This window comes from Capsicum annuum, chromosome 12 (genome assembly GCF_002878395.1).
Source record: "Capsicum annuum cultivar UCD-10X-F1 chromosome 12, UCD10Xv1.1, whole genome shotgun sequence".
NCBI lineage: Eukaryota > Viridiplantae > Streptophyta > Magnoliopsida > Solanales > Solanaceae > Capsicum > Capsicum annuum.
Genome location: NC_061122.1, coordinates 126711712 through 126735374, shown reverse-complemented (window position 1 = coordinate 126735374; position 23663 = coordinate 126711712).

The window sequence follows — 23663 nt, the reverse complement described above, 5'->3', positions numbered from 1 at the left end:
TGTATTCACCCAAGTTGGAATGAATGTATCTATAAGCTCTATGAAAGTCTGCAAGTGGATTGTAGATCCTCATGTGAAAGCCCTATAAATTGTCCACTGCTAATACAATGTTACACTGTGTTGTGATTTAACTCTAAATTCCCCCAGTAGCTGGACTCTGAATAGGGGAAGTCAAGTTCTTAGGAAGTGGAACTGGGATTTCCCTAACTGTCCTGCGGGCTGCTTGTTCCTTTACTATTGGAGTAGGAGCTGCTTGGTCTTCTTTTATTAGTGGAAATTGGAGATAGATTGTGTCTCTACTTTGTTGATGGAAGTGTCGTTTGGGTTTGGGTCATGGTTCAACCAAATCCCTATTCCTTGCCAGCTTCCTAACCTTAAAACTTTTTTCCTGCAATCAAAAAACCAAGACCAAGAGTCAAAACAGCAAATAAATAAAAAAGTAAAACTAAAATAAACAATTACCAATTACAACTCCCCGGCAACGGTGCCAAAAACTTGACTGCGCCCAAGTGCACACGCAAGTGTACGTGGTCTTATCAAGTAGTAAAGTGGCCTTCAATAAGCCAAGTATAGATCCCATAGAGACTTGATTCAACAATAATTCTATCTTAGTTCACAATTTAGATTCAAATATTGTAAGAGTAACCAAAAGAGAGTTTGGAATTTATAAGTGAAGTAAACAATGCGGGAATTAAAGATCTTGAAACAATCAATGAGAGAAAACCCAAGGTTAAAGCACTTTGACAATGATACTACGTCTTGAAATTTCATTCATTAACTCTCTTATATTGGTTGTAGATTCATAGGGTTAATTGCATGATTATGGTCTCCCGAGCTCTAACCATTTACCTAATTTGAATATTACAACTACATCGTTGAGCGGGGATGCAATATTCCAATTGAGTGTTTTAAAGCTATCATCCAATGGGTAAATCAAGTAAAACTACTAAGTACATCCCTGTCCTAGGTTCTAGGTTTAATTCTTTATTTTATAAATGAATAAAACCCCTACTTTGTTCATCTCCATGTTCTATCCCCTATTCCCTATCCCGAGATCAAAAGGTAGACAATTGATATATTCTAAGGGTCATGAATCCTTAAAATAGTTAAATCAAAGATGAACACACAACCAATATTGATAAGCAAAATTAATGAACTTAATTCAAAATAACAGTAATCATGTCTTTGGCTTTAACACCAAAAAAGAGTGTTTCACCATGCAGAGTCATAATCGTAATCACAAAATAGTAATTAATGACTAAAAACATGAATGAACAAAATAAAAATAATAAAAATGTAATGAAGAAGTTGTGGCTGCCCTTTGCTCTCCAAAGTATGCTAAAAGATGTGTAAAAACGTGATTCTACGTGTATTTATAGTATAGGAGTAAGCCAATTCCGTGTTGGACAAGAAAACATTTAATTATTGAGCCCCCGATTGGGTAGGGAATCACCCTGGGTTTAGCCCCACTGCAGGCAAGTTGTCATCTCCAAATCGCCCTAAGCCTCTGGAATTTGTATTTCAGAATTTTTCTAAGGCAAGGGAGAACCAAAATGAGCCCGCGCTGTTAGGACCATAACACGCTAGTTGGTTACTATTTTTTGCATCTTCTGAATACAATGGTATTTTAAAATCATCCATTGGCAACTTCTTCAGTCTACACGTGCCCAAGATATTCCAGGGGTCCAAAAGTGTATCAATTGCGTATTGTGCCTTCGCTGAGCCATTCCGAGCCTTTTTTAGTTGTTCCCATTTGATTTGAATCTTGTATATCCTTCATATATCATAATAATCCAGTATCCAAGATCTATACCAATAAACACAATAATTTAAATCTCAAAACAACACAACATCTAACACGACAAACTAGAAATGCGAGTTAAGCATAGGCTAATTTCACTTTGATCTTTAACTAATTGTTTTGACCCTTGGCTTGATCCAATTGACCCTTGAGCATTATAAACAAGTTGTTTCACATATAATTACACATAAAAACCATTTGTAATAATTTAAAAACTATACAATCCACCGGAATCAACTAGACAAGCACCTAGTTCAAGCTAGTAACACTAGTTTTCCGGGTTGAACTCTAAATGAATCATTTAGGTATAAACTTGTTTGAAACTCACTTTAAACATTATAAACACATGATTTAACATTTTGATACACATTTATCTCATTATAAACTCATATACCACACAAATCATTCTAAAAACAAGGCTAAAAAGGCTAGAGTAGTGACTCTAGAATGCATAAATACACCTCACAACACCACCCCACACATAAAGCCTTGTTCATCCTCGAACAAATCTTTACTATCAAACCTTATGAGCTGGAGATTATACACTTCTACTACATGCCAAACACTCAAGCTAGTACTACAATGACAACATGAAATGCAAGTTTATACACTAAGCATGTTATTTACACAATTGATAGCTCATGATTAATACTCCAAAACATCCTAACCTCAAGAATTGACACACCTAGTTGGCAAAATAATGCTTATCATTCAATAAAGGATATCATACAAATCACCCACATTCCACAAACATGTACCCCTCACAACAAGATAATTACCCATAATCACTCATAATTAAGAAATTCATAACATGATGGGTACAAGAATCAAATAATGTATTTTATTTCACAAGTGTGATGCTACAATTGCTTAATTAGAAGGGATTTTTTAGGGATCAAACCCATGAGGACCCGAATTTGCATTTAAAGAATTTTTTAGAAGTTTGTTCTCCCTTTAATATTGCACACATATCCTAAAAGTCCATCCAATTGTGCCTTTTCCTATTTCTCATACGGGAAAAACGGTGCTGTCTTATAGAGTCTTTCTTAAGTCAATGCTTCCCACCTTTGAAAATGTTACAATTATGGGATGAAATCATTAATTTCTGATCACTAATTCCATTAAGAGTCGTGGTATGAAGCTTAGGAAGATGCGAGGAGAAACTCTTACAGTTCCCTAACCATGAGATGCCAGAAAAGATACTTCTCCAAATTTTTTATAGGGTATTAGACCATCTCAACAAAGACATAGTGGACAATACATCCAGTGTATCACTCATTAAATCATCCTATAGGGTCACATCAAAGGTATTACATCAAGTAGCAAGTTTGTCTAGGGATTAGAATATGAAGGATGTTGTAGTGGTCGTGGGGGCTCTCTCCTCATCCTTTGTGTACAAAGATGAAAAAAGTCAAGAGGAGGAAAGAGATGAAAACATGATCAAGGTAATTTCACACCTTGATCTCCTTACTAAACATATGTTAGGAGCCCTAATTTAAAGTGTAAATGTTATAAATGCAAGTGAGGCTAAGAAATGCGAAAGTGCGGAGGAAGAGATGCTTGATGACAAATTAAATGTGTTTCCTAAATATTCAGAGGGTTTCCACCTTTCCTTTAAAGGAAAAGTTGAGAATTAATATCGAAACCATGAAATTTAGAGCATGACACAATGCGAAAAGAAAGGGTACATCAATGAAGAAATTTTATCTCGGATCTTGATAGGTGTTGAGAGGACCGACCTAATGGTTAAAAAAATGCAAAGTGAATTTTCCATGCTCCACCAAATGGTTGAGTCCTGATCAACCACCATCCAAAAACTAGAGGTAAAGTTGAATTAAATATCGAGGTATCTCATGGAAAGACAAAATGAAGAAATGCCAAGTGGGAAGGCAACAAATACTATGGTCAATCGGGATGGAAAAAGTCTTGGAAATAGTATTGAGTTTGTTAATTCTAGTAAAAAAGAAGATGATGAGAAAACAAAGGCAAAGAGAAAGAATTCCAATGATTATGAGCCAAAGCCAAGTAGGATTGTGGTCAAAAAGTCAAAGATAAATGAGTACCAATTTGTCTCTGTACTGTCAGGAAATATTTCTCCCACTTTACCTAAATGGTTCACACAAAAGGGAGAAAATGCAATGTTCAACAAGCTCTTTGATAAATTTAGCAACCTATCAATTAATATTCCTCTAATTGAGAATTATGCAAGATATATTAGGGTATTCTAAATTTATGAACGATTTGGTATAAAAGAAGCAGCTTATGAAGGATAAAATAATAGAAATAATACATCATTGTAGTGCTATTATGTCAAACACATTGTGTAAAAAGAAAAAAGACCCTGGTGCTTTTACAATTCCATGCACCTTTAAATTTTTCAAGTTTGCAAAATCATTGTGTGACCTTGGAGCAAGTGTTAAACTAATGTCATATTACATATTCCACAATCTCGGATTAGGGAAGGCACAACCTACCACAATGAAATTGATTATGGAAGACCGGTCCATAATAAGCCAATGGAAGTTCTTCATGATGTTCTAGTGAAAGTTGTCTGGTTTATCTTGTTGATTTTGTGATCTTGGATTGTGCATTGGATATTAAAGTTCCTATAATACTTAGGAGGCTATTCTAAGCCACTGGGAAGGCCTTTGTGGATGTAGAATCGATGAGATAAAGTTTTAATTAAATAATGAGGAGGTGTCCTTCAACACATATAAATCCATGAAGCAATCGATAGATTTACAAGTCATCTCAGTAATTGATATAATTGTTGGGGAGGTGACAAATCATGTTAATGTAAGCTTGTTGGATGATCCTTTGGTAGGAGTGTTATAGAATTACGAAAAGGAAAAAGTGGGAGAATTTGATGAGGTGGTTGCATCTATAATAGGACTTGGATCTTATACTAAGAACCGATAAAGTTGGACCTTGATCTTAGAGACCATGAGACCCCACCAGCAAAACCATCCATTCTTGATCAACCTAAAATTGAATTGAAGCCTTTTCCACCCCAACTTAAACATGTGTTCTTGGGGGATGGAGACACGTTTTTATCATTATTACAAGTGACCTTGAGCCCTCTCAAGCAAAAGCTTTGAAGTTGGTGATGAAAAGGTTCATTCGAGCCATTGGATAGAAAATTGTAAATATCATAAGAATAGCCCCTGACATTTGTTCCCCACAAAATCAAGCTAGAAAAAAATCATGTACCAAGTGTGGAACATCAAAGGAGGCTAAATCAACCCATACAAGAGTTGGTAAACAAATAAATCATAAAATGGCTTGACGCGGGAGTAATCTATCGAATATCCAATAGCACTTAGGTGAGTCCAGTGCAATGTGTTTTAAAGAAAGGTGGCATTATGATAGTTGAAAATAAAAATAATGATCTTATCTCCATCCGATCGGTTGCTGAGTGGAGAGTATGAATGGATTACTGGAAGTTGAACTCATAGACGAAAAAAGACCATTTTTCGAAGCCTTTTATGGACCAAATATTAGATAGGTTAGTCGGACGAAGATGTTATTGCTTCGTATAAGGATATTCGAGACACAATCAAATTTTTATCGCCCAAAGGACCAAGAGAATATGAATTTTAGTTTCCCATATGGTACATTCTCATTCAAGCGAATGCCCTTTGGGTTATGCAATACCCCGACAACTTTTCAACATTGCATTGTGTCAATCTTTGCTGATATGGACGAAGATTCAATGGAGGTTTTAATGGATGATTTCTCAGTGGTGGGGAACTCATTTCAATCATGTCTTGAGCATGTGAGCAATATTCTTGAGAGATATATAAAAACCAACCTTGTTCTAAATGAGGAAAAATATTATTTCATGGTCAAGAAGGGTATTGTATGGGGCCACAAGATATTGGGGAAAGTAATATAAGTTGATCAAGCTAAGGTAGAGGTGATTTCCAAGTTACCACCTCCTATTTTCATAAAGGGTGTTTGGAGTTTTTTTGGACATTCCATATTTTATCAACGTTTTATCAATGATTTCTCCAAAATAACTCATCTAATGCAAAAACTCCTTCAATATGAGATGAAATTCAAATTTAATGAGGCATGCTTAAAATTCTTTGATCATCGTAAGGCATTGCTTCTTTTGGCTCTCATCATAGCAGACCCAGATTGGTCATCCCCTTTTGAAGTAATATGAGATGCAAGTCAAATTACATTGGGTGTGTTGTTAGGTCAATAAAGGGAAAAGCTCTTTCATCCTATCTATTATACGAGCAAGACCTTGAATGGTGCTCAATGCAACTACAATGTTATCAAGCAAGAGTAGTCAGAGGTTGTATATGCTTTCAAAAAATTTCATGCCTACTTGTTAGGTACGAAAGAGGTGGTGCAGAATGATCATGCCACCCTTAAGTACCTCATAGAAAAGAAACAATCAATGTTGTACCAAATTTAATGGATTTTTCTCTTTCAAGAATACAACTTCGAGGTAAAGGACTGAAAAGGGTACAAAAACAAAGTGTCCAACCATCTCTCATGTCTTAAGGGTAATCATGAAATGCATAGAGAAATTAAAATCGATGATGGTTTTCCCGATGAGTTAGTCGTGACTATTAAAGAAAAAATTGCATCGCGGTATGCTGATTCTACCAACTATGTAGCAAGAGGTGTACTCCCTGGAGAGATTATCTTCCATCAAAAAAAGAAGTTTTTGTTTGATTCAAAGAAATATTTTTTGATGAACCACTCATACATTTAGGGTTCGTGGATGGTGTGATTAGGCGGTGCATTATGGAGGTTAAGGTGAATAATATCCTTAAAGCTTGTCATTCCTAACCTTACGGTGGTCACCATGGGGGAATTTGAACTGCTTCCAAAACCCTTTAATGTGGGTATTATTGTCCCTCCATGCATAAGGATGTCATTGAGTTGGTAAAATCGTGTCACCAATGTAAAATGCAAGGTGTATCTCGAGAAGACACGAAATTCCCCTCAAACCAAGCCTCAAAGTTAAACTCTTTGACGTGTACGGGATTGACTTTATGGGCTCATTAGTGAGCTCATTTGAAAATAAATAAATATTGGTGGTGATTTATTAGTTTTCTAAATAGGTAGAATCCATGACACTTCCAAATAATAAGAGCAAAAGTGTTACCTCCTTTTTTAAGAAGTACATCTTTACAAGGTTTGGAACAACGCGTGCCATCACTAGTGATGGAGGCTCACAGTTTTATAATCAAGTATTTGGGGTTCTTCTTTAAAAGTAAGGGGTTAAACACAAATTTGCTACCCCATATCACCCCCAAACGAGTGTCCAAGTTAAAGTTTCAAGTTGAGAAATCAAATCCATACTTGAGAAGACGGTGAATATAGGCTGAACTAATTGGGCAAGGCAACTCAATGAGGCACTTTGGGATTATAGAACGACCTATAAAACTCCAATTGGCATGTATCTCTACCAATTGGTTTTTGTAAAGGCATGTCATTTTCCCATTGATCTTGAGCATAAAGCCTTGTAGGCTTTAAAGAGGTTGAACATGAATTGGGGAGAAAACTATGAAGCGAGGGTCAAAAAACTTCATCAGTTGGAAGATTTTTGACTCAGGGCTAATGAGAGTTTCGCATTATATAAGGAAAAAATGATGAAATGGCATTATGCTCGAATATTATGAAGGGAATTTTATATTGGCGAGAGTGTACTCCTTTACAATTCTCATTTGATACTCTTTGTGGGGAAGCTTCATTCTAAATATTTGGGGCCATTTGTGAATTCTAAAGTTTACCCTAGTGGTTCCATAAATTGGAAGATTATGAGAGAAAGAAGTTTGTAGTAAATGACCAAAGGGTGAAGTACTATAATGTGAAAGGTCCCAGGTGGCCAAGGTGGATTTTGTTTATTTCAAAGAAACTATGTTGTGAAAAATAAGAGTCATGTCGCACCGTTAAATTAGGCATTTAATGGGAGGCAACCCATCCTTGAATCATTTTTTGTTTGTTTTTATGTTTTGTAGGTATTTTAACATAAATTCAATGCCCAAAAAAATAGTGGAAAAATAGATCTGGAACATAGAAGTTATGAAGCAAAATCAAAACAACATAAAAATAGAAGATTTAGGCCAAAGTTACCACAATCATAGTCTGAAGGTTGCGATCGCTTGTTCCACAATCGCAGCATCCGAGAAGAAATATAGTTTTTTCTAAAGAGAGTCCCTTCTAACCCTTGTATTTCTTATGTATACTGTAGTGAGGGCACTTTAGATCCCTAAGTTAGGGGTGTGCGAGACTACCTTTGTTTTGTATTTGTGTAACTTTAGAAGTGCCTTTCCCTATGATAGACAGAGTGACAAAAGTCTTAAGGTAAAAGTCTCATAGATGGGTTTTGAGCCATGGATGTACGGGAAATATGAGTACCTGTGGCATCGAGCCATACATGTATGGGAAGTCTGAGTACCCGTGGCATCTTGGATTTGGGATCGGACTTAAACCTATGGTGAAATATGAGTAGCCATATTGTTTGCCCGGGTGAAAGCCAAAATGTGATTAAAAGGCTTGGATTGGTGCCATAATTACCAAATTACAGTGGTGCAAATACAAAGCAAACACCTCTCTCCATCCAAAAATTTTGAAAAAAAAATCAAGGGCATGGACATGAGCGACCTTGTAACAAAACTTTTTCTCTTCTTATGACTCTATATATTTTTACTTGTGAAAATTGGAGATACTCCATTTTTGTCTCTAGCGGGAGGGTAAATTAAGCCTCTTTGGCAAATTTTTATTCCATGTGTGGTGATCTTTTTTGTCCAAATCTTATGTGTACTTGTACCATCTAAAACTTACCCTATTAGTCTCTCAAGGAAAATTTTGCTTGTACTTGGTTGTTGAGATGATCTTAGTCCATGTTTGTGACATTGGAATTCCACTTTAGCTTAGAAAGCCTACCCTTGTATTGCTGTTATCCCCTAGTCACCCACTTTGAGCCTTTGGATTTTTCTTTGGCAAGCACATTACAAGCCATGAGCCTTTTAATTTTTATCCCTCTTTTGAACCTACCCTCTTTGAACTTAAAATTACAACTTGAGGCTAAAAGCCTAAATTTGTGGTAGTGAAGATTGGATGAGGTAAGTTTGGGCCACGAAGTTGTAAGTGAGAGCCTATAGGATTAAACATTAAGAACAACATATTAAGAAAAATAAATGATCCAATAAAGGAAAGAAAAGCACAAAGGGTGCATGAAAAAGAAATAAAAAGAAATTGGTGAACCAAGGAAATAAAAGTAGGCACATGTGTAAAAAGTGAAAGTAAAAAAAAGTGGTCGATTATCAAAAGTTGGATAGAATAGTATGATATAGATGTTAGAGGAGGGTATAGCCATGTTTCTCCTAAATGGTATCCTACCCTACACCAAACCTACGTTACAAGATCAAAAAGCCCTTCGATATCTCCAACCAAGTGTATTCATTGTAGTGGCGATTGAAAATAGAGGCAAGCCTATGACATGTTACTTGTTAGCATCAAGAGTCCTTGGGAGAGAGAGAGAGTTTTGCACTTAAAATCCCTTGTTGCACATTTGATAACTTAGTGTGTAGAATTTTCTTTCTTGAGAGGAGGCTTGTAAACAAGTTGAGGTAGGTGAATTTGTCATCTCCCAAAAAATGAGGAAAAGGGACTATAATGTAGTTGAGGTCAAAGTTGAGTCATTACTAGAGTATAGGTAGTTGTTGCATGGTTGTTCTTTGTAGTCTATTCCATCCTTGAATATTGCATCTTATATTGAGGGGTGTTGGGAGAATACATTTACCCATGTTCAATGAGTTACTTGTAGTAGTAACTAAGCTTGAAATCATCGTGATCATTAGGGCATCTACTTTGTGAATAAATGTGCATTATCTCATGGTAAGAGGTAGTGTTTCTTAAGGACAAAAAAAGCTTTAAGTTTGGGGCATTGATGAGTGGTGAATTTACCACTTATTTTAACTCAACATTTGTGCACGTTACCATGATTTGAATGTATAAGTGAGACAAATTTATGATTAAATACACAAATTTCCACATTTTGCTAGCATACGGGTCATGAGACAGAAAGATATGGATTTTAGCTAAAATGAATCAAAGGAGAAAAGAAGTGCAACTAGATAACCTAGAGCATAAAAAAGCCTCAGTTACCATAATCATAGTTCTAATCAGTCAAGCCAGGTCAAAGTACCACGATCTCTAGATTCAAACAGCGGTCACATAGCCGTGATTACGAACAAGTTCCTGCGATCGTAACCTAGAGGGAATATAGCCTAGGGGCAGAGATGTAAATTCACAAAACTATCCCCAAATTCGCTTAAGAAGCCCAAACCCTATCACATTGAGGTATGCCCCAATTTTTGTTGAACTTTTCCACCATCTAGTTTCAAATTTGAAGAGAACATTTTAATTGTACTAATTTTGGGGTGAAGAATACATTAGAGTAGCTTCCAAGTGGAGGATTGGCAATTTACATTGAAGATTTGTTGAACCTTCGAGTTTGGATTTGCATTCTCTTTATCTTTCAATAAATCAAATCGATGGAGATTTTGGGTATATCTGCTCTTATTAATTTTATATGTAGATAGTTGTTCCATTAGGGGTTATGTCAGAATAGGGTGAAAATATATGAGGGTTGCGATTATTAGCTTCAATTATTAGTTCATGTTGTTGGGTTTTACAAATTCTTAATGGTAAAATGGAATTTTTTGTGAAAACCTCAAATTTCCTAAATCCCCACATCATCCTTGAAAGAGGAATGTGGGTAATCTAGATCCTACATTATCCTTGAAAGAGGAATGAAAGTGACATAAAAATTTGTGAACAATAAGATAGATAATAGTTATTCCCTTTTGCTGTCTAAGAAATAAGGATAAATTGTGGAATTGATATATCTTGGGCATCATCCTAGAAATAGGGATGCCTAATTGAGGCTTCGTGGTGATTAGTTGACCACACTTATGAGGTATTCAAAACAATTCATGATTGATAGTCTTGTACTTCGTCGAAAGGCTAGTATTAAAATCCTTATCAAAGCCTAACCACGCATGTTTTAACTAAGATTTAAAGTTGATTTTCATGTATCGACATACTAGTTGCCCCTAGTAAAACATAACCCCAAGATCTGTTCCTAATTGATTATGCTCTAATTATTCGCAGCCTCATGTTAGTCTTTTAGAAGTCAAAAAGTAATCATATCAATTTTCAAAAACCTCATAAATACTTGTATCTTAGGTTTGAATTTATCAATCAACTTTCATTTTGAACTCACCCGAGCACCACTCACATTGTTCCTCGTGGATTTCATCCCGACTCAAAGTTGGGTAATATGCTAACAACTATCGTCTTGCACTTAATTTGACATGTGATTTGAGCATTATCATATACGTGCCAGTATCAATATCCCTAGCCATGTCTGAATCAGCATAACCACAAACAATAGTCTTTCCTATACCAAAACATAAACTTGTAATAGATGTTCTACAAAGATATCTCATAATCCACTTCCCAGGATTCCACTGTTCTTTTTTAGATCAGAAATAAAATGGATAACAATACCAATAGTATGAGCAATATCTTATTTCATACAAAGATTTTCATACACCAAACTACCAACAACTAAAGCATAAGGTACTATCTTCATATTTTCCTTCTATCATCACTAGAAGGACACTATTTATTTACCAATTTGAAGTGCATAGATAAAGGAGTATTGAAAACCTTAGACTTATCCATTTTGAACCTTTGAAGTACTTTATACATGTACTTCTCTTTTGATAACCCACAACTTTATTGTGTTTCTGTCACGAATAATCTACATGCCAAGAATTTACCTTCCTGGTCCTAAGTCTATCAAAGGAAAAAAATTACTCAAATCTTGCTTCTTTTTCTGAATCCTTCAAGCATTATGAACAACAACAAGTATGTCATAACCATAAACCAACACAATAATAAAGGCACAATCAGAGAATTTTTGTATAAAAAGAATGGTCTGAAGTAGTCTTCTTAAAGCCCTGCTGATTCATAAAAGAACCAAATTTCATGTACAACTATCTTGGATCTTGTTTGAAACCATATAAGCACTTCTTCAATTTACAAACGCAATTTTGTTTTTCCTTGAGTTCAAAACCCTGTGGCTACTTCATATAAATATCTTCACCTAAGTCTTAACATCCATGTTCTCAACCTCTAATCTAGACTTGTAGCAAAGCTTAAAACCACATGAATATATGACATATTGATAATTGGAGAGAATATCATTTAAAAATCAACTCCCATTTTCTGGTTAAATCCCTTCATAACTAATCTATACATGTACCATTGAATTGGGTTACCATTTCTATGTTTTACCCGCAAGACCCGCCTATTTTTCAAAGATTTTTTGTATTTAGGTAATTTAACTAAATCAAATGTATGATTATCGTGAAAAGATTTGATTTCATCTTTATAGAATCAAACCACCTATAATTTTCTTTATTTTCCATGACCTCATCAAGACTCTCTAGTTCATCCCCTTAATAAAGAGTACATACTCGTTAGGAGAATAACTAGAACAAGGTGTTCTCTCTCTAGAAGAACATTTGAGAGAACTCTCTGGGGAATTAATAACATTGTTTGACAACCACATCACCTTGAACTGGAGAATCAATAGCCTACTCATTTTGAACATGATCACCACCTTCATTATTAACTTAATTTTCATTAATATGAAAATTTTCTTTAAGTGCAATAGTCAAAAGAATTGGATCAGCATCAACTAGACTCTCAATTCTCTAAGAATCAACCTTCTCAATTTGTCAAAATCTTCAATTATTTTGTCTTTAAAGAACATAACATCATGGCTTCTAACAAGTTTCTTCTCAACCTGATCATAGAAACAATAGCCAAATTCATCTTCACCATAACCAATGAAGATACACTACTTATTTTAGAAATCCATCTTTATCCTTTCATCTGTAGAAACATGCGCAAAGGCTTTATGCCTAAAGACTCTAAGATGATCATTAGAAAAATCTTACCATACCAAACTCTGTTAGGGACACTACCATCAAAAGAAAAAGTAGGAGATAAATTGATAGCATACACAGAAATATTAATTTCTTTTGCCCAGATGGAATTTGGCAGCTTAACATCAGAAAGCATACTTCTAACTCTAACAACCAAAGTTCTATTCACCCATATTGCAAAACCATTTAACTATGGAGTGTTCAGAGGATTTTTCTGATTCTGAATAATCAAAATACCTTACACTCTATAATATCAGAGCAGATGCATTTCAATTTCTTCCGTATCTATTTATCAACCATGGCCTAAAAATATTATGACCCTTTGAGTTATTTTTTATAATTCCATTTATTTTCATTTTTTACGCTTCTCCATAGCTTCCCCAAGTCATCTATGACTTGCTAGGGCTGACTAATTGGTTATCGGGCAGTTCGTTTGGTTTTTAGAACCAATTTCCTATTTAAAAGTCTTTGATGATTTGAAATAGCCACTGAGAAAAAACTTTAGTAAATTGATCTCGGATGTATATTCCTACTACTCGAGCAGCTCCAAAATATCCATTTTAAGCTAGGTAGACCTTTGGTTTGGGTCCCAATTGTGATGACTCGAGGATACCCCCTGGTCGTGATATAGTGCTTGAGGACAAAAGTGACCCCAAGAAAACTCATGTACTAGTACCAGCTGAGAGCACTGAATAAAATGGATACTAAAATAGTATATGTAGAAGATAAATTGATGAAATGTGATCCAAAAATAGAATACTGAACTAAAAATAAATAATATGTTTGAAAGACAACTGATAACATCTGAAAGATAAACTGACTGTCTGAACATCTATTCTAAACATCTAAAAGCCTCTAACATGAGGAGTTGATAGGACAGGCCTCTAACTATCTCAGACTGACTTACATAAAAGTAATAGTTGTAAATAACTGAAATAAAAGATATCACCCTCGATGAATAATGTCTCACCACTATTATTGCTGGAAGAATGATAATTTGTCTAAGGATGCTCAGGGAACTGTGCGTTCATGCCTATGTTACAAGAAAACATAGCATAGAGAAAAGTATGTGATCAGTACTTTAAATGTACTGGTACGTGAAGCAAGGACTACTGAAATATAAACTTGTACATGGATGCATGAACATGTAAAACTGAGAATGCAAGAGCAACTATATTATATATTGATATGATCTGAATAACTATTGTCTGAATAACTGAAATAATCTATAAAATGGACTGAATAAATACTGAAATCTGACTACATGGTCAAGAAAACCTGAAGTAAGATAAATTGAGTACTAACTGAAACTGTTGGAGCAATTATGTAACCTACATAAATCATGTAAGCTATCATGGAGTCCAGCATCTGACCCACAATGTGGGGGCTATTCTATCCTTTCCATCAAAGTAGAATTTAAACTAGAGTGATCACTGAACTGAGCCCATATTGGGTAAAGGGAAACTCTCTATAGAGAGGCCCCTAAACCTACGATGGCACATAGTTTCTGGGAAGTAGAATGCCTTAAACCCACACTTTCCTCTCGGTTCTAAATCCTACTTCTAACTGAAAAACACAAAAATACTAACTGATCCATGCACTGATAGCTGATTTACTCACATAAGGTATTTTAAAACTGACAGTGCATACCTAATTTGAAGAAATCATAAACATGTAAAACTAAAAATGATAATATAACATGGAATAATAAATGGTATAAAAAAATCATGAGTTGACTGACTCAATACTTGAAAAGTTTGAAATGCAAGTAAACATGTAGGTATTGGGTGTTCATAACCCGCCAATACTGAATGATAACTAAATTTGCTAATAACATTTAAAATAGTGACATAAAGCCATAATTCAAAGACCCCAAACATGAGATGTTTGAATATTTTGATAAATTTCATGATTACATACATGGGAATAAGTTAACCTTGAAAAATATCATGTTTATACTATTTAAAGCATAATTTGAGAATTTGATATGATATTGACTAAAAATGACATGGGGTTTTAGAATTTCAAGAATGTTGGAGCATGATTCTATAGAGTAAAAGTATTAGAATAACTTGAATGTAAAACAATGAGGAAACATGGATGAATTTCATGATTTACATTGAAATTGATAATAAATTAGAGTAAAAGTCATACTTGAACCAAAAAGAGGGTTTTTAGGCTCAATGGTTGAAAGAAACCCATTAATGAATACCCCACATACCTGAAGTACAAGGTTTTGGGAAATTCTTGAAATTGATCTTGTTCTTAAGAAACCCTAATTGCTAGAAGAACAAGAGAAAATATTTCTCTTTACTTTCTTTGGTGAAATTGACGGTTATGTAGTGATTTGGGGCTTTTGGAGTCTTTTATACCACCCCTTGTGAAGATAAAATGACAAGGGCTTGGCTTTTAAGAGAGTGGAAAAAGACATAAAGGCCTTTGGAAAAACGTGAAGGAAAACATACCGCTAGTTGTTACAACTCAACTTGTGACTTGTAACCACTGGTTACGACTAGTGGTCTGAGTTGTAGCCTAGGATTCTATGTACATTCTTGTTTGACTACGAATTTCTATCTAACTACTAATCATGACTAATTATGGCTCATAGGGTGGAGTCATAGTTAGAAGACGAGGCCTTGGGTCACAAACTGGTTAGGTTACGGGTCTATGTAAAGACTCGTAATGTCTGGTTATGAGTCGTATACTAGACTCATAACCACTGGAGAGGATTCTTCGCCACAAACACTTATGTGACTATGAGTATCTACATATAAATCAAAGGCTCTAATTACTAGTCATGTTAAGATATCACAGTCACTAGGCTCAAGGCGATGGGATTCACTAAAGTGGTTACAAATCACTCGTGATGACTCATCATGAGTGAAAACAATTTTTTACCCTGACTTTTAACCATGGCAGTATTTCCAGGCTCTTAAGTATGAATATGCACAACTTTTTTCCATGGCCTCGGACTGAGATAAGGCTTGAAGAATTGGAAAGCTAACCTCATAGGCTATTTCTTGGGGGGGCTTAGAATATGAATACTCGGGGTATTATAATATCTCCCCCTTGGGATCATTCATCCTTGAATAAAACTAGTTAGGCTGAGAATACTAAGGAAACTGAGGTCGTATAATGAATACTTATGAACTAAAACATGATTAAAACAACTGAGTCTGAGACATGATACATAGACTAAACTGAATTCATGAATACATGCAATGACATTAGGATAGTTATAAAGTTGAGATATAAAATAAGAGAGATTCAATTTAAGATAAACCATTACCTCATACTGGATCTAAATTCATGGAGAAAAGATGAGGATACTTAGCTCACATATCTACTTCTGCTTCCCAAGTAGTTCCCTCAATGGATTGATTTTGCCAAAGAACTTTAACTAGCGGAACTTCATTACTCATCAACCTACGAACTTAATAGTCAAGGATATTATTTAGAACTTCTTCATATGAGAGAATATCTTTCACATCCACACTTCCCAAAGAAACCAGAAAAGCTGAATCACCAGTGTATTTTTTTAGCAAGGAGACATAAAACATTGAATGCACTGATACCAAATCTGCAGGCAGCTCTAGCTCATAAGCTACCTTTCCAAAATGACTCAAAATCCTATATGGGCCAACATAACAGGGACTGAGCTTCACCTTCTTGCCAGATCTCTTCACTATTTTCATGGGCGATAATTTTAAATAACAAAGTCACCAACCTCAAACTCAAGGTCTCTTCTCCTCATATCAGCCTAAGATTTCTAATGATTTTGAATTATCTTTAGCCTTTCATAAACCAACTAAACTTTTTTCATTACCTCACACACTGAATTTTGTCCTATTACCATAGCCTCTTCTGCCTCAAACCAACCAATAAAAGATCTACATCTCCTCCCATAGAGATTTTTAAACGAAGCCATTTAAAAACTTGAATGATAATTATTATTCTAGGCAAACTTAACTAAAGGTAAGTGGTCATCCTAGCTACCCCTAAAGTCAATTACACAAGCCCTCAACATATCTAAGGTCTAAATGGTCCTCTCTGCCTGACCATCTTTCTGAGTATGAAAAGTTGTAACGAGATAAACTTTGGGTACCAAGGCCCTTCTGAAAATCCTTCCAAAAATGAGAGTTAAAATGAGTACCTATATTTGAAATGGTAGACAACAGACCTCATTTAACTTCACTAACCCCATAAGATAGAGTCTAGCATAGTTCTCCGCTAAATACAAAGTAAGAACTGTCAAAAAATGAGCTGACTTAGTCATTGTATCTTTAATAACCTATGCCGACTCATGCTGACGACGTGTACAAGGAAATCCTATCATAAAATCTATGTTCACCACCTCCCACTTCTAAGTGGGGATGATAAAACTCCTAAAGTATACCACTAGGCCTTTGGTGTTCAACCTTAACCTACTGATAATTTGAACACTTAGCCACAAACTCTGCAATATCTTTCTTCATACCATTCCATAAATTGATTTCCCATAAATCTTAATACATCTTGGTGGCTTCTAGGTTGATAGATTATCGCGCACTATGCATCTTATATAATATACGCTGCCTTAAACCATTAATACATTGAATATACAATCTGCCCTAACAATGAAGAACACCATCTCCGTCTTGTGATAAAATCTCCACCTTCTAATCCTTGGCTGCCTCCTTCAACTTGACTAAATGGGATCCCTGTCTGACTTCTACTTTACTTTGGCAACTAACAAAGATTCTAAACTATTCTGAACCCATATACTACATTCGGCCAAATCAACCAACCAAACTCCTAATCTAGCAAGTCGATGAACCTCATGGAATAACTCCTTCTTATCTGCCTCAATATGAGCAACACAACCCATAGGCAATCTATTAAGGGTATTTGCCACTACATTAGCCTTGCCCTAATGATACAACACACTCATATCATAATCTTTCAAAAACTCAGGCCATTTTCTCTGACAAAGATTTAGGTCTTTCTACATGAACAAATATTATAGACTCCTGTGATCCATGAAAACATCAACATGAACTCCATATGGTAATGCCTCTAAATCTTTAAGGCAAAGACAATAACTTCCAACTCAAGATCATGGGTTGGACAATACTTTTTATGGGGTTTAAGCTACCTAGAGACATAGGCTAAGACCTTACCCCTATGCATTAATATATAACTAAGACCAATTCTAGAAGTATAATAATACACTATGAACCCATCTATGCAATCTGGCAAAGTCATGACTGGAGCAGAAGTGAATCGAGTCTTCAACTCCTGAAAACTCTTATCTCAGGAATCTGACCACTAAAATTTGACTTTCTTCTGGATTAGTTGAGATATATGAGAATAAATAGAAGAAAATCCATCAACAAACCATCCGTAATAGCTAGCTAAACCAAAAAAACTCCTGATATATGATGGAGAGATGGGTCTAGGCTAATTTATTACTGCTTTGGTCTTTTGAGAATCAACTCAAATGCCATTAGCGGAAATGATGTGACCATTGAAAGCTACCAACCTCAAATAAAATTCATACTTACTAAAATTATCAAATGACTAATGATCTCTAAGGGTATGCAACACAACCCTCAACTGGCATTCATGATCATTCTCACTACAGGAACAAACAAGGATGTCATCAATGAAGACTATGACAAACATATACAAGTACTGCTTGAACACCCTGTTCATCAAGTCCATAAAAGCTGCAAGGAATTCGTTAGTCTAAAACACATGACTAGGAATTCAAATTGACCATACTGAGTTATGAAAGTTGTCTTTAGAATGTCACATTTTATGATTCTAAGCTGATGATAGTAGGATCTAACGTCTATCTTAGAGAAATAACTTGCACCCTGAAGTTGGTCGAACAAGTCATTAATCTTGAGGAGGGGATACTTATTCTTGATTGTGACTTTGTTTAACTGACGGTAGTGTATGCATATTTTGAGGGAACTGTCTTTCTTGAACACAAATAGACCTGGAGCACCCTATAGGGAAACACTAGGCCTGATGTAACCTTTATCCAAGAGATATTTCAACCTCTCTTTTAATTCCTTAAGCTCAGCTGGAGCCATCCTATTAGGTGGAATAGATATAGGCTGGGTATCTAGAATAAGATCTATTTCGAAGTCTATTTCCCTTTAAAGAGAAACTCCAAGAAGATCTTTTGGAAATACATTTGGAAATTCTTTTAAAACCTGAACTGACTCAAGACTCAGAGTTTCAGAATTTGAGTCATTGACTTGGACAATATGGTAAACACACCCCTTAGATATCATTTTTCCCACCTTGAGATAGGAGAAAAACTGACCCTTAAGCACTAAAGTACTACCCCTCCATTTGATAACTGGTTCATTAGGAAACTGGAACAGGACAATTCTATTTCTCTAGTTAACTGAGGCATAGCATGAGTAGAGCTAATCTATGCCGAGAATGACATAAAAATCAGTTATCTTTAACACCACAAGATCAACTGAAGTAACTTTATGAGACACTATGACTTGGCAATTTTCTTATACCCATCTTGCTATAATAGACTTACCCATTAGGGTAGACACTAAGAAAGGCTCTACTAATATTTTAGGACTGATATCGAAGTCTATGGCTATATAAGGAGTCATAAAAGAAAGTGAAGCTTTGGGGTCTAACAATACATATACGTGAAGATAAAAAACTCGTAACATACCCGTAACCACATCAGGAGAAATTTCCTGATCATGACTAGTCTAAAGAGCATACAGTCAATTTTAGTGTTTCCCATTGGTTGCACTAGAAGTGGCACCCTGCTGAGTAGGCGAGCCTGCTGGAGCTGATGAAAAATTAGACTAGCCCTATTGGCATAAATCCTTTCCTTTTTAAGCAATCACTAGACACTCCTTGATCCAATGGCCTAGCTTTCCACACCCAAATCATACATCACCGCCTACTGTGCATTCACCCTAATAATTCCTACCAAACTTTACATAGAGCAGATTTATATGACTACTGCTTATACTAACTTAGGCCTTAGAGCCTGGTGCTCTATCCCTACTATCCTGCTTGAACTTAGGCACTAGCACACTGGCTGGAGATGGGGCTGGAGCTAAAAATTTCTAGTAGAACTAAGAACGGTTACTGCCTTCTGACTTTTATTGTGAGAAGTTAAAGCGACCTATTCTTTTCCTCTTATTCTCTTTTTCATTCTCCTTAAGTTTCTCCTTCTCAATCTATTAAGCATGAACCATAAGCATAGAAAGGTCCATCTCTTAAATTAACATCGCGATCCTATACTCTTTGACCACACTATTAGATACACCAAATACAAATATACTCATCCTGTACCTAGAGTTAGCCACCATAGTTGGAGCATACCTTGCCAACTGAGTGAACATGAGCGAATACTCATTTATACTCATGTGACCCTGCTTCAAGTTAATAAACTCCTAACCCTTAGCTTCTTTAAATCTAGTGGTAAGAATCGTTTTAAGAAAGTCATGGAAAACTCCTTTGTAACACCTCAAGTCTGTACCCTGGACGCTATATGGTGCTCATAATCCTGAAGAACCACAAGCTAACCCATAATTGTACCTACTGTTATAACGGTGTAATAAATACTATAATAATTACGGAAATAGGAAAAAACATATGCCATAAGGTTAAAATCTATAAATAAATCTAGATGTGGTATCAAAGTACCAATACTGAATATAAGTATTGAAAAACTAAACAACTATCTGAAAATACTCTAGTCTGAGAAGACTCTAAACTATTTGAACTATGAAGTTGATAGGACAAGTCCCCAACTAACTGTGAATACTAAAAATAATATTGAAATACTGAAAAAAAACCATGTCCTCAAACTATGAGGACTCACCACTACACTGACTACTGAAAATCTAAACTGCTAAGGTGCTCTGGAGCCCGTGCGTCTGAACCTATGATATAAGATATCATAGCACAAAATAAAAGCATGCATCAGTACTTTGAATGAAATGGTATGCTCAGTGAGGTAGGCTGAAGTACATAGGTTTATATGCATGAATAATAATATCTGAATAATATGAATATGACTGAATGAGAGTGCATGCATGAATATGAAAATTATACTGAGATTATAATAACACCGAGTACTGTATTACTAGTAACTGAATGATTGTCTCTGGTAGTCTTGATTCTGTGGAACTATACTGAGTCCCGTCCTGAGCTGAGTGACTATGCCTTACATTCCTAAATCTATGGAACTAAACTAAGTTCCATACTAACACTTAATCTAAAATTGAGACTGTGGGAAGTAATTATCTAATTGACATGCCCCTTCTCTAACTAATTTGGGGTCTAACCTATAACCCTAGTTGGAATGGTATTAATACCGTGCCACGGGTAAGGACAAGTGCTGAATCATCCTTATCTGGTAGGTGCTCTAAACGAGAATGGTGGTACCCTCAACTGACAGGTTGTTGTCTCCATCTACGCTGGCTACGCATTTCTGGAACACAAGGATGGCTTCTAAGGAATTCACCCTCTACTGGCAGGTGAGTCCCCATCCTTGGGCTCACTCGGTGCTGAATTCTACTCCCAACTGAATAGACACTTGATTGAATTCTAAACTATACTAGGCTAGACTGAATTGTTACTGATCATACTATATCACTTAACTGAACTAAGCTCACTGAGTTTTGTGGACTATTGAATACTACTTAATTCCATTAACTGATTGAATTTTACTGATCGAGACATGACTGATTCTACCCTATGACTAACCATGGCTCTAGACAAGCAGCTAAATTATTGGGTATTAAATACCTCCAGGGCTCAATAGCATAAACTTAAAAGACATGACAAAATCTTGAGACATGGTAATTACTACTTAGTCATCATTCATTCATTGGGCATTCATACAAACACTTGCATGACATGAACTTGCATACATGCTAACATTATATAATTTCATTATTCAACTTACATGGACAATTCATGAAACACTTGTTGGGCATAATATATGCACATAATACTAACACAATATGTAGGCATAATGATTCAATTCCAATTACACAATTCTAAGAGTTTCAACATAGATTCACATGACAAATCACACATATCAATTAACTCTACATGAATCTTGCAATAAATCATGAATACAATTTAATTCAAATCATGAAATCACTCTACATGAACTTTAAAAGAGTTTCTTGGACTCCAAGGGTGGAAGAAACTCTTGGATGAACACTTCACATACCTTAGTTGATGAATTTCTAAAGGTTAATGGAGAGTTCTTGAGTTCTTGATTAGAAATTTGAACACCTAGGGTTATGTTCTTAAGCAAACTGGAGAATGAATAAGTATAGTTTCTCTTCAAAGGGCTTAATTTCATGTTTTGGGGGGCTCAAGGATGTGGGAAAAGACCCAAATACCCCCAAGGATGTGGTCTTTTAATGACTAAAAAACTGTGTTACCCAATGCACAAGCCGATACGTTGCATCATTGGCATCGATACGATAGCCAACGTGTTGCGTCGAGTCCATGTCGGTTCACTAGAATTTGTACTGAAGCTAGGGAAAAATAATCTTATCGACTCAATGGCTAACACAACGCATCAACATTGTATCAAACCACTATTTTGAGCACTCAAAAAAGATCTAAATGAGGTTCGAAAAATCCAAAACTTGTTCGAAAATACCTACTCATATTTTTGATCTTGAATTAACTCAAATATTGATATTTAATGGACGTAAAGGTTGCAAAATAAGATTGCTAAATTTTGAAGTCTAAAATAACACTAAGCCTGAATACTTAGCTAAAATATTCTAAGTCTGGGATAAATGAATGAATATGTAATGGGAACTGATACCAGGTTTGTAACCCAAATTTGAAAATAAAACTGAATAAGCTTAGGGAAAACTATTACCTTGAGCTAAATCTGAGTTTGCGGAGAAGAGGTGGGGATACTTGGCCCGTATATTTGCTTTTTCTTCCTAAGTAGCTCCCTCAATGGACTGATTCTGCCAAAGAACCATGAATAGAGAGACTTCTGTTACTCAGTCTGTAAATCTGATAATCAAGGATTTTAACTGGAATCTCTTCGTAAGAGAGGATGTTCTAAAGATCTATGCCCTCAATGGGGATTATGGTTGATGGGTCACCTATGCATTTCTTAAGCAAGGAGACATGTAACACTAGATGGACTGAAGATAGATCTGAACGCAACTCAATCTTGTAAGATATCTTCCCAAAACAATTGAGAGTTCAGTAAGGACCGATATATCAGGGACTGAGTTTCCCCTTCTCGGAAAATCGCTTCACTCCTTTCATAGAAGAGATCTTTAAGTACACATAGTCACCAATCTCAAATTCAAGATCTTTTCTGTGCACATCTGCGTATGATTTTTGTTGGCTCTGAGTTGTCTTAAGCCTTTCCCTGATCAGTTAGACTTTTTATAAGGTATCAAATACCAAGTCAGACCCTATCACTATGGCCTTACCCACTTCAAACAAACCAATGGGAGACCTACACCTTCTCCTATAAAGCACTTTAAATGGGGCCATTTGAATACTGGAATAATAGTTGTTGTTGTATGTGAATTCAATCAAAGGCAAGTAGTCATCCCAACTACCTTTAAAATTTATCCCACATGCTTGCAGCATATCCTTTAAAGTATGAATGATCCTTTCTACTTGAGTATTTGTCTGAGGGTGAAAAGTTGTACTAAGGTAAACTAGGGTACCAAGACCCTTTTGGAATGCTTTCCAGAAATGAGAGGTGAACTGGGTACCTCGATCTGAGATGATAGACGATGGAACACCGTCCAATCTGACCAACTCCCTAATTTAGAGTTTGGTGTAATCCTCAGCTGAATAAAAGGTATGGACTTATAGGAAATTAGTTGGTTTTG